The 16,066-nt window shown below is 38.8% G+C and overlaps 1 protein-coding gene across 2 annotated transcripts in view; it reads right to left on the bottom strand.

Annotated features, from left to right (window-relative positions):
• The window catches only part of LOC114479095 (contactin-associated protein-like 4), a 141,995-nt gene that overhangs the window by 97,274 nt on the left and 28,655 nt on the right, over positions 1–16,066 (bottom strand). The gene's annotated exons all lie outside the window — the stretch shown is intronic.

The following is a 16,066-nucleotide window of genomic DNA, read 5'->3' on the forward strand; positions in this document are numbered from 1 at the left end:
AAACTTGCCATATTTTTACCTATTTTCATCACCTTTTAATGCATTTTTGCTACATTACTCCCATTTCTGCCACTTCGCCAAATTTCAATGCCTTTTCTGCACATTTGCAGACATTTTGAGCACTTATAAACACGTTCCACCTCTTTTTCCATCTCATGTTGCATGTGCTGACCCATTATTGTCACTTTGAACCTCTTTTCACCATATTTCGATTATATTTTTGCCAATTTAACCACATTCACAATTTGTCATGCCCATTATTTGCCAGGTTAAACTAATTGTTCTTACTGATTGGTCAAATATTGACACTTGAAACCCTTTTTAATATTTGCCACTCTAATTTTCTAATTTCTGTGGTTTTTAAAATCCCATTTCACCACCTTTAGCACAATTGCTGGTCACTTTTAACCCATTTTATTTCTGATTAAAACAAAAATGTACATCTTTAAAATGGCTGAGGTGAGCTCGTGGCTCAAACCAAATCACGCGGTGCTAAATCTCATTAAGACAGTGACTATGTGTTTCTCAATCAAAAAGAGAAACTAAAATTTCCAAATCATATTACAAAATGAACAAATTGAAACCGTAACAGAATTCAAGTACTTGCTGTTGGTTCTAGACCCACAACTAAAATTTGATAAACGTATTGTGAAAATATCCAAAACCATTAAGAAAAGAAATCTCAATTGTTTAAAATTAATTAGACACTACATCCCCTGCTGTACATGCATGAGATGATCTTCTCTAACATATCATACTGCATAACAGCATGGTGCCAAGCAGCTCCCTCAGCCACAAAGGGCATTGGTTCATTATACAACCAAGCAATAAAAATTATGGACAAAAAAAACCAATCCACTACCACCACAGCAATATACTCAAGAACTATAATTTGTTAAGTTTTGAAAGCTTTAATAAATTATATTCTCAAACTAATATTCAAATGCATCAACAACCTTGCACCAGAGCCACTAAGTTCATTTATCCAGAAACAAAGCCACAACAGAGTCACCAGAAGCACCTCCAGCAATAACTGATGAGTTAGTGTGTGTATCTGTGTGAGCTGAATGTATTAATGCTGGATCACTATCGTAAATAAGTTCATGTATTTAAGATTGTGCTCTTATACATTTTTTGTGTCGAGGGAAAAAGCTCAACAAGGGACAGGAGTTGAGAATTAGCATTAGCTATACACTGTATGCATCGCATCAGTTGCATCTTTTTGCTGTAACTATGTCTGACTGCATTGTCCCTGTCAAATAACTAAATAAATAGACTATATATGGTGCAAATAATAAACTTCCTGTATAACAGTGGATATCATTCAAATAAATACATGTGGTTATCACAGATTCATAGAACAATAGTCACAAGTAAAAAAGGTTGAGAACCACTGAACTAATTGCTAGTGTTGTGGTGGTCAAGACCGGTCTTGGTCTCGAGACCAAATTTTAAAGGTCTTGGTCTTGTCTCGGACTCTGAAGCATTTTGACTCGGTCTTGTCTTGGACTCGGGCTGCCCGGACTCGGGATTTTCCGTCAAGACCGTTCGAGACCAGCACTAATTCCTGCTATTTTTAAACATTTTTATAATGTGATAATAACACGTAGAAGAACGGGATAAAACAATCCTTTATTCATTAATTAATCCACCCCGTATAATGACCACAACCTTCCTTATTGTGACTGAGTGACGTGTGTGACACATTCATACTGTGTGGCTCCGGTGTCAGTTTGGACCGCGGAGCGCAAGGGAGAAATGAACTAATCACCGGTAAAAATCCCAGTAAAACTCCTGAAAACAATCACCAGTAATAAATATTATCTCCCTGGTAAAGACAGTAGCTCTAATAACTGGTAAAATGATAAACTGATGATATTACAGCCTATGAATGCTGGATAGGGGACGCACTTACTCTGCCTCTGGGTCCTAGTGCCAGCCGAGCGGTGAAGCCTGTTCCGTTTACCGTGTTTACTGAGGTCCGTGTGTGTTTAATAAGTTTGTGTGTGTTTAATAAGTCCGTGTGTGTCCGTGTGAAAGTCTGCATGTTTATGCATCTGTCCATCCACTCTTTTCATTATATCCATGTCTTTTAAGGCTTTATTACATAATGTCGGCTGTAGTCCGGGCCGCCGCCATCTTGGTTTTTGTCGTCACCAGCGCGTCATCGCCGCAGAGTTGCACTCAAATAATATTAAATATTTTTAAAGTGGTGGTTTTTTTGTGACTTTAGACTCCAATTACATGTATGTATATAATATGTTCCCCACAATATAAACAGGTTCAAAATATAATTATTTTTTATAGTTTCTGTTTCCACTGTATCCAGAATAATAATAATTATATATATATATATATATATATATATATATATATATATATATATATATATATATATATATATAATAACTATTGATTAATTTGTTACATGACTTTTCCAGGGTTTGAGTTTGTTTTATTTAGTTTCACATCTACCTGTAGCTCTATGTTTTTTACACTGCTGACAACTTGTTTTTAGTTATATTTCAGAAAGTTTCACTTTTACAGTTACAGTTGGAAATCTTTGTGAATTGAATATCCAGTTATATTACAGCAACCAAATTAAACTATATCAACTAAGTGAATTAATAAAAATAACCTGTGTAAAGGCTTTTTCAAACTAAAATCTTATCTTGTGAAATCTGTGACCTGTTAAACCTGAACAACTGAAAGAATCAGAATAAAGAATCATTATTTCTTGGTAGAAATGCTTTTAAACACTTGCTGTACATTCAGCTGACATAAAAATCTTGTTTTCAAATATGTAGAATAATTGTGAATGTATCAGTAGCAGTAGTAGTTTTAATATTTTAGTTAATTTTTTGCAGGCACCTTTTTTTTTGTCCGTCAAATGTATTTAAAATAAACTAAAATTAAAGAGAGATGTTATTTAACTGTTGAACCTTGCCATAATTTTATTTATTTATTTTTTTTTTTAAATTGAAAAAAAAAATGTTTATGGTCTTGGTCTTGGTCTCGGTTTGTCTCGGTCTTGGTCTTGACTCGGTCTCGGCTCCCGAAAGTCTTGGTCTTGTCTTGGTCTCGGTGCATTCTGGTCTCGGGCAAGTCTTGGTCTCGGATAGTGCGGTCTTGAACACAACACTACTAATTGCATTATCTTTTTAGTGAACTAAATCCATTACACATATAGATATATATACTGTATATATAGTTGACTAAAATATACAGCATCAGAGTTTATTCATTTATATTTGTATACAAAGATTCAATTACCATTTATCAACCTTATATGGGATGGTTTTAATATTTTTAAATATACACATTCAAATCTGGATAAATATAGCCAGAATATCTCTCCGTTAGCGAGCTTCACAAGCATCCTAAATCCCAGAGCAGCTGTACTACAAAATTTATCAACACATCAACCTAAACCAGGTGATTCCAACCTGGATTAGTGCGCGCACACATTAAAGGGGTGGAGATTGCATTGTCTTACATCACCATGAGGAACAATTCTTAAAAATAGGAATAATGGCAGGCTTTAAATGGATAAAATTGTGTGATTATACAATAATCACTCGAAGGATAAAAAGACAATGATCAGTTCCACTGGTTTTAAAGATAAAACTACATAATTTTGTATCTTTGAACGCTAAATTATTTTCACCTTAATTCATGAGACTGGAAGAGGACCAAACATTTTGTATGGCAAGAAAGTTTTCTCCTTTTCTCTGAAGTTTCTTCTCTTCACCTCAAAACTCAGGGGAACAAAAAAAAAAAAAAATCATATTATTGTACACTGCAGTGGAGGCGCTCCAGGGCTCATTAAAAAACAGTTTATAATGGTCAGTGTCCCCATGAAGGTCATATTTTTAGCTTCGATGACACTTGGAATTGAAGTACGGTAACAAGACTGTATGCCAAGGTTTCCATATAGTTGAGATAAAATAATAGCACCTATTCTATAGTACTGCTCAAAGGTCTAGTCCCATGTTAAATAACCTTAGCTGTAAAGCAGGCCAATAGTCCAATAGTTTCATAAACTTATTAAACCAATTAAACATCCCCCAATGTTTGCTTAATGACACCAAACTTGCTACTGCGCATCTTCAGACTGTCCTACACAAACGATCCACAGATTTTTGATTTACCATGTAGCCTACAGTGTATAAAAATATTTTAATGTATACGGTAATGTAAACGGTAATGGAAACATGTAATGGAAAACTCTTGCTAAATATATTTCCAATGTTCAATAAAAATAAATGATGTTAGGAATAGAACTGAATTTTATCTCAAAAACCGATTTTTTTTTTTCATGGTAACAATTGGAGTTAATGCAAAAAAGGCATTTTTAAACATCAACATTTTTTAAATTTAAGGAGCCAATAAATCATTGTTAAAAACAAACTAACAGTTTCATGCTGCCTAGATGCAATGTGTATTTTTTACAGCCATTTGAAATCAGCCTTTACGCGCTAACAGTTGCTGTATTGTTTTGCATAAAACCATTGCCGCGCAGTAGGTATATTAGAATTCATTATTTACCAATATTTGCATGAGCCAGTTCCTTGCAAAGAAAGCCACAGTTTGAACTGTGATTAACAACAAAAATGGTGACATCTACAAAGGGACTAAAACACAAAAGAGGTCCCCCATTCACTGTGACAGGAAGCACAAATGCTAACATCAGATAACTATTTCATTCCTTCAATAAGCACCACCTTATTCACAAAGTACAAGAGAGTTTCAAAGGTGACAAAGGGGTGACAAAGTTTTAAAATATTATTTCTGACACACAGACATAGAGAGCCATAAGGTGCATTTCTATTACCCTTGGAAATGTGCAAAATCTAAATAGCGCAATAACTGAATTTTGACAAAACACTAAAATATTGCTAAGAAGTTTTTACGCTTTCAAGAGAAGAAATTTCAGACATTTCGAAATTGAAATGTGTTGCAAAAGTGATTTTTCCGCAACAACGTGGCGAAGTAAGTGTAGACAAAAGGAGACCAAACATTTTTTAGCATTATACTTAAAAAATTATTACGGCCACATTAGACAGCAAACAAAGGAATGTGGAGTGTTCTAAGGAGCGTCCATCTTCCTGTAGCCAAGTCTCCCTGGATAAGATTCCACAGGAGTTACAAGGTTCCTGCCAAAAACAACGTTCAATGAAAACGCGTTCAAAGCGCAATTATGCTTTGTCAACATTGAAAAATATCGCATTTATTTTGCAAAAATTTGTAATGGAAACCCAACTAGAGATTCCTTCCTCCGGGCTACTTACGCATGGGTTTAGTCTATGAAACTTCATGAGAATAAACTAAAATGAAATGGTATTACTCTTGTCATCTGTTCCTGGAGCTGTTCAATTAAAAGATCCGGGAAGAAGGTGGAGAAAAAAACCTTAGAGCTTCCATTGGTGCTTTTTGCTTGGGTGAACAAACCTCTGCTCATATCACCTGAATGAGGCTTTAGGCTTGCACTCTTCTCAAAACAGCATGTACCATTTCCATTCTCATCAGTACTGCAATTTTGTTGAAGCTTTCAAATTTAAATCAAGTGTGAGAGCATTCAAACCTTTTTGCAGAGGAAAAACGATGGCGGAATGATGACTCGATAAAGGCAGCAGCACAGATCATAGAGAGGCTGAGGGAAAAGCTTTGCATTTCAAGAAACAAAAAATATTGCCATACTTATCGCTGCCATTACAAAGCCCAATACATTTTAAGGATGGAGTCTGATTTTTATTTGTTGACGGTAGATAGGAAGTAAGGAGTAGGTGCAAGTGAGTGATTTTCCAAAAAGTGTCATTTCACCCAGTGTAATTATATCCAGTTGGTTGAAGTGATGCTGTAGGTCTGTCCTAATTGGTTAGTGCATATTGTAATCATGCCATGATGTGGGGATAAATAAGACAAAAAAAATTAAGTATATTTTTGTTTCAGCAGTTTGTTTAACTGATTTGTCACAGATAAATGATATGTTAAGATGTTAAATTTGGAATGTTTCTATATGAGGGGTGTCAGGGGGCTGCTCAAACGTTAACATATCACAGCTTCAGTTATTGCCGTAAATATTCATAAGTTTCCTCTCAAGCTACAAACAGTACACTCTAGCCAAAGCACTGATGACTCTATCCACACTTTCTCTGGTAATGGATTGTTATTCCCCAACACTGAGACAAGAGCCAATTACTATGATTCACACTGCAGTCTAATCCGGGCACACAACTCCTGACGGGGAGGCCTTAGCTTCAATAACTCAGTCAATACTAGTGTACTGCAACATAAGCAACAATTCTTCATTTGCTGTTGTGTGACTTTATTTGCTTTAGTGGGATGGTGCTTTATCTACAGAGGCTTGTTCTCAAAACTAGTATATGGACAAATCCAATCAATGTGAAAAGCATGTTAAGGGTGTGCAAAGCAGGTAGTTTGTCAAAGCATAATGAAAACATGGTAGAAAATTACATTCTGGACTGTAAGGTCTTGGCAGAGACGGTGTTACCAGATTAATTTTCCGGTCAAGTTCTTCAAGTCCAAGAATGCCAGAATATAATGTGCTCCTAGTCTTCAAAGGGATTTTAATCAATATCCTTTCAAATATTAGAACATTTTCTTCAAGAGTGACCAAGCCAAAATGGCAACAAGAGAAACAGTCACAAAACAAAACAACACAAAAAATACACACAGTCATACAACAAAAGGCTAAAGATTTAAAATTAGCATCCTGGGAATTCCCAAAGTACAAAATAAAGGTTTCTTTAAAACAAATAGGGAAAAAATGAAGTCATCTAAAGTTGTAAGATCTTAACATGTTATTATAGCAGGTTGTATGACCTGTGTAACTTTGATCCTGAAGGTGTAAACTGTACCAGCTGAGGTTTCTACACAGAAAATATTTATACACAAAAGTCAGTCAATAACAAACTCTTGGTGAAAGTGACTGCTCGGATTACAGATTAATACTAAATCAAGGTGTGGCCAAGCCCGTCTTTGCTCCCTCCACAGAAAGAGAAACTCTCACATTTAAGTTCTCAGCTGGCTGCAACATCCTATCGAAGATGCATGTTGAACTGTCAACAGGGGAAAAACTGATGACAGTGTCTGTAGGCTTACCAAATGATTCATCATGTGTCCTTGAAGCAAATTTGTAATTTGCTGCTTGAGCATTTGTAATAAACAAGCCTAACTAAACCACACATTCACCACCAAACGGGCTTCCTCGCACGGTACAATAATCAAGATACTGGGATTAAATATACATTTTTCCCTTGTCTGCATTTGTCATTTTAAGTTGACACCAAATGTAATGCAACATTCTCATGACAACTCTGCATGTTATTTTTTGCAAAACACAAATTAATGCATTTATTTCTTAGCATAGTCGTGACTGTCACCAGCCCTCATTAAGGGAGGATGAGCTAACCTTTATTTGAGGAAAAGATGTAAGAAGAAAGAGCAATGTACGCCTGAGTGAGGGGGGAATAAAAGGCAGAAGGCCCAGCTGTTTTTTTTTACTTTTAAAATTCACTAAATTAGGGCTGGATGGTATGACCAAAAATGTATATCACAATATTTTTCAAAATTGTAATGGCTTCATGGTTTATCACGTTTTTTTTTTTGGTTTTTTTTGCATAATCAGGTGTTCACAGCAATTTCTACTGGTTGAGAGAGGAATTACTGCAAGAGATTGACTTAAATGATCTATTTTACTGTCGTGATGAATATTGATGAATAATTCCACACTAGTAGTAATACAAGTTTGCAACAGCTGCCCAATGGCTCTTTGCAGCGCTCGCTAAGTTTTAGCATTAGCTTGTTTCTAGCTTTAAATGCTGCATACTCAGTGGTGTGGTGGTTTCTTATGTTTGTTTGCAGCTCCACCTGGACTTACTTCCGCGTTATAGGAATTACAAATTGCAATTCTTTGCTCTCTTTTTTTTGTGTATTACTGCCGAACTGACGACATGCTAAGCTAACCGTGCCTCCGTGTCAGTGAGCGTTGTTCTCCTGTAGCAGAGGCATGCGCACGCAGGCACATGCTCACATGCAGCTTCAGAGCTCTCAATTGTGTCTTTCTTAAGGTGAGTTCACACCGAACGCGACCGGAGTGCTGCAGTAGCTTCCATCTTCCTTGATGTGTTGCTTGCACATAGCGGTGCTTTTTGGTCACTCCATCGCTCCAGTGACGCGACCACCAGGGAACTCTGTGTGTGTATGTGTGTGTTGAGCCGGTGACAGGGTAGAGAGAAAGAGAGAGCGATCACTTCTTTTCCTTCTTGCTACGCTTTTACGGTTTAAATGATCAACTTACGGAAATATTAAAGGATGAGTTCACTCAGAATGTGTTGTGATCAGTAGTTACTGTGGTTTTCAGGAAGTTAGCCGCTTTAATTTTGCCCCGATAATTGAGGAAGTTGTACAGCCCTCTGCAGCAGCCGCCTGCACTGAAGCGGGAGGGAACATGGAGGGGCTGCAGCCTCCGCTGTACAGACAGTGAAGGACGAGGGATTTGTCGCTTTAAGTCACTTAAAAAGTTCAGATTTTTTATTACACAAGTCACGTCGCTTTAGGGGAGATAACTTGAGGTCACGTCATTTACATTGATTTTAATGTAATCGAGTTGCTTCAGTCACTTCAGTCGCGTTTGGTGTGAAAGCACCTTTATCCATTTACAGGTATTTAGAAGTGCAAGGGTGAAAAGGCTCTGGTCTGAAACGTGGTGCAGCGTAGCGTTCCGAAAGTTGTGTAATCAAATACTTTTACAGCTAGGCTAATACTAATGCTAGGTTAATGCTAATGCTAGACTAATGCTCATGGTATCCCTAGGTCAATCCTGATGCTAGGCTAACGCTAACGCGAGGCTAATGTTAACATTAGACTAATACTAGCGCCGTCACTATTTTTCCACCAGTTTGCACCAAATTCGATCAAATCCCCAACATTTTTTGTAACTTGGGGAAAGACATTGCAAAGTGTTGCCAACACTGTTGAGCGTAGGGGCCCCCGACACTGTAATTTCTCAACCCTACAGAGCAGCAGCAGCAGAGTGTGACTCTGCGGTTAGGTTTTGTTATGATTAAAGCTCTAGGCGTGTGTGTGCACCCTCCACATGTGTGTGTGTGTGGGTGCACGCAAGTCCTCCGCGTAGGTGTGTGTGTTCCAATATTGCTGCAGGTCCCACATCATATCATTTAAATTTTAAAAGTGCGTCGTGGAATCATTCTTTTCAGTAAAATGTTAGTCATTGTCTCTGCAGTGTGTGTGTGTATTTATTAGTGGAGGACCTATACCAACCATGAGTAACTCTCTGACTACATTTATCACCAATTCAACAAATAACTGTTAGCTGTTAGAAGTAAGGCTGGAACAATGATTTAAAAAAAAAAAAAAAAAACTTTAGCTTTACTAAATTTGGCCCTCAGAGAGTTATAAATGTTAAAATGATCATTTATAACACGATCTCCCTATCCTGTGAAAAATTCCTGGTGAGAACCCTGCCCTATTCCCCATATTTTGTTGTATTGACATAAAGGGTCATGTGGCGCCCATTACTCAAATAAACAATAAAGGTTGTGCTTGTGTTTATCTTTTATGTTTTTCCTGTGTTGCGTACTGTATTTCTCCATTCCACAATGTGCAATAGACTGAGCATGAATAACCTTAGCATAACTACCTTCATTACTTTGAAACTCATTTACCACTTTCCACTGAAACTCTTTTGTAAAAGATTGAGCACTACAGCCTGTTAACACCCCTGATCAATTTTAGTGAGCTGGTGCTTGGTGAGGTTGTCCATTTTTCACATTTCAAAAAAAATTTTGAAAAAAAGACAACATTTTTACTTGCTGAAATTGACAGGTGGGTGATCATTATTGGTCATAAAATGATGGCTCTTAGTGTGCGTTAAGTCCATTCACTTTAGTCATCTAGAGGTTGCTATAAAATGCTTTAAAGTACAGTTATATAGTTTTAATGGCATCCTCCTACTCATCATTATCACAAAGGCCTTTAGCTTTCTAGTCCCTTCATGTTCCTGCTAATAGTTCCCTGCAGGCCTGAGAAACACTTGTTACCGTGGGTGGTGGGGCAGCTCTCGCTGTGAAAAGCAGGTGAAATGCAGTAATCTGAGAGATGTAATGAAAGGGACGCCTTCTATCACAGAGTGCTGTAATCCTTGCAGGGATAATGTGTGGTGAGAGGACAGCATTGCTGAGGCAACACTCAAGAGGAGAAAATGAGAGTGATGCAGTTTAAAAACACAGCACTGGTTTCCCTCAGCTGAGCTTTGGCATTAGTGCCCAAGTTCCTGACAGTGTGACTAGTGGAGCACAAACACGGACAGCTCAGAGGAAAACCAAGCTAAATGCTGAATACCTGCTGGCTGTGCTGCCAGTGAACCTCAACAGACTGTGGCTGCTTTGGACAAAACACTCTCCAGACTATTAAATCACTACTTTGCCTTTGAGAATAAATGTGCCTCCTTTTTGTTCCAAGTGCATTGTTAAATAAGAGTAGAGTCGTAAAACAAAATTGACAGTACATTTCACTGATACATTATGGAGGGAGTCTCTCTGGTTATGAGCCGTTACTTTTTTCAGACTTCTTGGATTTAAAATCAAGACATAAAAACACATCTTCACCAAAGAAGTATTAATCATTTTATTTCACTTATTAATTGATTGACTTATGGATTTAGTGCCATTATGCTAATGCTAATTCAGCATATTAATCGGGAGGGCAGCCAAACAAATAATGCTTTCTATACAAATCCATCAATTGTCTTGCTAATTGAGGCACTAGAGAATGTCACCTATCCATCCAAACAGGGGTGCATATACTGCAGAGCTAACAAAGCAAAGAAAAGTAATCCTAGAAACACATTTACTGCTAATTACTCCAGACAATTATACATCAAGATGTGTAAAAAAAAACATTGAGTATCCTGAGAAAATGGGCTTTTAGCTCTGCAGCGTGTTTCTCGTGACTCTGCTGTCATTGTATACCAAATTCCAAAAATATTTATTTAAAAATTAAAAAAATAAAAGATTAAAATGAATTTAAAAAAAAAAAAAAAAAACCTCAACAGAAAAAAAAGAGTCATTTATATGAGTTTATGAGAGTCATGTGATATTGAACTGCGCTTCCACTCGTCTTTCTTTGAATTTCAACCCATTGATAGACTGGAAACCAATCTGTGCTTTAACCTTCATGTGCTTAAGCTAGCTGGAATGAGATGAGACCAAAGTTTCACCAGAAAAACTGTATCATCACTAACAATGAAACCTGAAAATGTCCAACTCTCTGAAGTTGAGAGTCATTTCTAAATTGCTTGAGGATGTTTGTCAATGCATGAATATCATCTTCTTTCCATGCTATGTATCTCTACACCATGTCATTAATTTGGTGTTTCTCTATTTTAGATCATGTAAACAGGTTAGCTCTGCTGGAACCAGATTATCAATCAATTAAAGGGGACATGTTTTGGTATTTTTCACCCATCTCCATTTGTTCTATGAACCCCACAAACATAGTATTTGAGGTTTATTTTCCCAAACTCACCTGTTTTCCAGAGTTTAAGAACCTCTGAAAAGTCACTTTCTCAGCAGTTCTGAAATTGGACTGAGGCCTATGCATATTCATGAGTGGGCGTGTCAGACACAAACTCATGAATATGAATAGGCCTCTAAACGAGCGAGTTGGATTTTGCCCATGTTGGCAGGTGACGTCACCTAACACGCCTCCTAGAATGTGAGCTCCTCCCTCTCCAACTATTTAACAACTAAAACAAACACTGCGGTTTAATATAGAATATATATTATACTTTATTGCCATCTATGAAAATGCAAATTGCACTACTGCACGCCCAAACTGCACTACTTTTTCCGCTGCCGATCGTGTTGGGAGTCACTGCTTGGAGCCATGGACCCATTGTTTACACACATCACCGGTCTATGCCGCGAGACCCGGTGTAGTGCAAGGAGGAAACGATGTGGCTCACAGCGCTAACAACGGACTCGGTTGTGGAATTAGACGGCCTCCAACTTTTATGCGGTGACGAACGACAGAGAGCGGTAAGCGGAAAGGAGAGAGTCTGGCTGTGTTTGTGTGCAGAAAGGAGATGCTTCTGCTCTGGTTCTGCAGCAAAGCGCACACACTTTTACGACTCAAAATCACTGCACGTTGTTTGATTGCGTCATACGCTACTATTTGGCCTTACTTTTAACTCAGTAAACCAAAGGCCGAATGTGGCTTTTTTGCAATATTTGGCCGAATTTATTCGGCCATCAAATATTCGGTGCATCCCAAGTTATAATCATTTGTTTTGTCCAACCGCTGCATCGCATTGTGTCACAAATACGTCAGATCAACAATACAAGGCGATATAACAGGTTCGCCAATGTGCCGAACCACAAGATGTGCTGGAAACCACAAGAGCGGAGTACACCGCCGCATGAACAAATAGTGCTTACGCTACAGTGTATGTTCACAGTGGAGGGGCGGCACCGGCAGCAGGCAAATTCTGTATTTTGTTTTACCGGTAGCCATCACTCCTTTGCTAGCAAGAAAAACAATGGTGGACTTTTGCAGAAGTCCATGGGTGAAGATACCAGCTGAGGGGAGGGTATTTTCTTTCCAAATTTCACTTGTGATGTCACAAATGTAGAAAATTTGAATTTCTTTGTGTTGTAAGACTTACACAGACCACAAACAAATGACTGGATGGTTTTATTTCACAATTTGTGTGCCGGTGGACACTCAAGTTACCTCATATGTGATCAAAAAAACTGCAAAAGTGGATTTTTCATAATATGTCCCCTTTAACACAGCCACATGCAGGTATCTTAGCTGGATTTCAGTTGGACACAGCATTCTGCACATGCTCTCTGGGTACCATCCCTGGGAACAAGAAGTAGTTTGATGCTTGCCAAAAAGACAAGACACTTTTGGGCGGACGAGTAAAAACAATTTCATGCTACTCCAGATAAAGGTGCAGAAGATGTTAAAAATCCATAGATGGGTTAATTAAAATTTTTTTTTTATCATTATCCTTCTCTTCGGCTCAACAGTTTTTGTCAAGATTGCAGCATCACCGAGCTCAATAACTGTGCACGTAAACATAGTGAGTGCCACAGACAGAGGATCAAACAAGGCAGTTTGAGCGGCTGATAAAAGAAGAATCTGTCCATCAGGAGAGCAAAGGATTATATTGACATTTGAGTGATGACGAGTGTCTTCCAGGTCATTCAAAGACCCATGACTGCCATCAGTCAGACTCGAGGCTACTTATTGAGATATAAAGTGTCAAGGGTAATGTTTTGTTTGAAGCGACAAAATGTTTGATTGCATCAAAAAGCCTTTAAGGGTCATGAAAAGAACCTCTCTCGGCTAAGAGCTAAACCTGTTTAATTACCCTTGAAAGGACGGAGCCATACAAGAGAGAGCAAAAGAGACCACAACTCATCCACCTGCATCTCTCACCTCTTCACTGCATAACAAAATGCCCACTGAGACCATGATAGAGTTGAAGACCCTGAATACTGATTAGACCCATCTATCACCTCAGCAAACAGTAGTGAAAAGTCGGTTCTGCTCTTCAGGACTCTATAAGCTTCACAAACACAGAGTTCAGGGATTCTTGTTTGGCACTGAGTTCACTTATTCAGCTATTCTGAGCATGTAGGAGTGAGCAGGATAATGAGGCTCCGGTGATGGTTGTTTTTGCTCCAGAGTGCTAACAATGATCCACAAACTGAAAATGTCAATGCATATTTTACAAAGCCACACAACTTCTACCTCCAGTTTGACTTACAGCCAACCCTTGCTTCTTGCTGAGTATAGCCGAAGACTGTAAGAACATTGAAAACACATGATTAGTTTATTTTTAAATGTATTTTTAGCTCAGTGACATTAATTGGTTCTCAGTGTCTCTCGACAAAAATAAACAAACGTGTTTTCAGACAACTATTGTCCATGATTTTTCTTGCCGTCTACAACCAGGTTTGAGGAGACTCTTAAATTTAAGATTAAAATAATATACATTTTGGAATTGTCACACCCAGAATAGTAGAAAAATATACTAAAACATATCTATCCAATCAATCAGTATAGTTGTATACCATTGCTCCATTTTGAGTGGAATTTACCTGAAGCAGTGTTTAAGAATGCGTGCATCACAGCATTTCATTCCCTAGAGTGCTGGTTCACCTCAATCCCTACCAGTGAACATACTTCCTATAATTTGGTTCCTGCTGCCTCTCATTCGTCATCTCTTCTCAAAGCTGGGGACAGGCTGGACGCAAAATGTTGCACGTGATTCCCAATGTGCCAAAATCTAACATAACTACTGATGGCTGGCACAACAATTACTGTTTAAGGAAAACAGACTGAACCTGACTGCAATTAATTAAACATGTTAAAGGATTTACAGTAAATGCCAGATTTGGGTAGTGTGAAACAAATTATAATGGAACTGCAAAGATACACTCAACCAATGAATGAGATGTAGAAAACCATAGCAAGCACGATTTGTACTTTATGGCACAAAGCTAAATGCACTTGTGTGTTTACAGGAGTCTTACTGCACCATGCAATAAGATGAAGGTAAGCAGATGGAAGTTGTAGGCAGTTGTAAACAGTGCTTGACAGTACTCGGATTGTAAAGAGTGGATTCTCATCAAGATCTCTGCGGTCTTTGAGGGGGGAAGTTATTGGTGCTCGGAGAACAGAAATAGAACATACAATCAAGTTTTATTGAGAAACTTGAAATAGTCGACTCTTCCCCCACCCCTTCCATTGTCTTATCCTGACTCCTTCTTCCCTTCTACATCAAAGTGTAACATTGCATTCTCTTTTAATATTCTCCTTTCAATAAAGTTTTTCTTACCCTTCCTTAGGGAGGACTGGTGATGGTCGCAATTATGCAAAAAAATAAAATAATTCATTGAATTGCAATTAAAAAACATGCATGTTACAGGCCCCTCTCGGATGTAACAAAGGCTTGAGGAGCTGCAACATAAACATGCCAAACATAGAAAGTAACGATTGAGAAATAATTGATTATCAAAAAGTGATTAAAAATATCAATGCAATGAAACAAAACAGACTGGAGACCCTGGCCAAACTAAACAAAAGTAGGGAGGATACTGGGCCAACCTTATATTGGGCTGTCACACCCAGCTTCCACCCCATAAACTACAAAAAATTACAAAAGACTAAACCTACATGAACACTAAAAACAGGACTACCAAAAATATCCAACCCAAACTAAAATAAACTTACGCAGATCAATGTCGAGTGGGAAGCAGAAGAAACTCCCCACATGTCTGCTGCCTCTCTCCTTCTGGTCCTCTTAGCCCTTTATACAGCTCCTCCTCCCTCTGCACCTGATTGCTGATGTGAGTCAGGTGTGTTAGGTGAGAGGCCAGGAGGCACCAGCCGTAACAATGTATTGCTGTCACAAAAGGATTGCAAGACATATAGTGTTGACCTTCGACAGCATGTGCAGACAAGGTGAAGGAGAAAAAAAGAAGAAAAAAAAGAAACTCGAAAAAGATGACACCTAATCTGGTAATTAGAGATAACAGGAAATAAACGGGTAACAAGATAGAAGTTAAGGTGAAACAAACATTTGGCGCGGCTCTGGCCGTCTGCTGGGTGTGGGCCTTGGCTCCTCTGCTGGGTTCTCGGGCGGGGGGCTCTCTGGGCCCTCCCCTCGGGGGGTTGGGTGCTTGGGTGTGGGGGGTGCGGGATGCTGGCGGGGGGACTTGGCGTTAGGGGTTGGGGTCGGCTGCGGGATGCGCTGGGTGCTCGGCTACTTGGGGCTTCCTCGGATGTGTGCGTGGGGGGCAGTGGCTGCTTCTCGGCCTGGGATCTCGGGGGCGTCTGGGGGGCTGCTCAGCCGTGGGGGGTGGCCTGGGGCTTCTTGGCCCCCACTCTTTCTGCTGGCCTGACTGCATCTGCGGGCCCAGGGAAGCTCCTGGGTTTGCGGTAGCGGTTTTTGCACATATACTGGTCTACGATGCAATGGCACGCCATGGGATGTGGGATAAAACTC

The sequence above is a fragment of the Gouania willdenowi genome, chromosome 17, assembly GCF_900634775.1.
Source record: "Gouania willdenowi chromosome 17, fGouWil2.1, whole genome shotgun sequence".
In the NCBI taxonomy this organism is placed as follows: Eukaryota; Metazoa; Chordata; class Actinopteri; order Blenniiformes; family Gobiesocidae; genus Gouania; species Gouania willdenowi.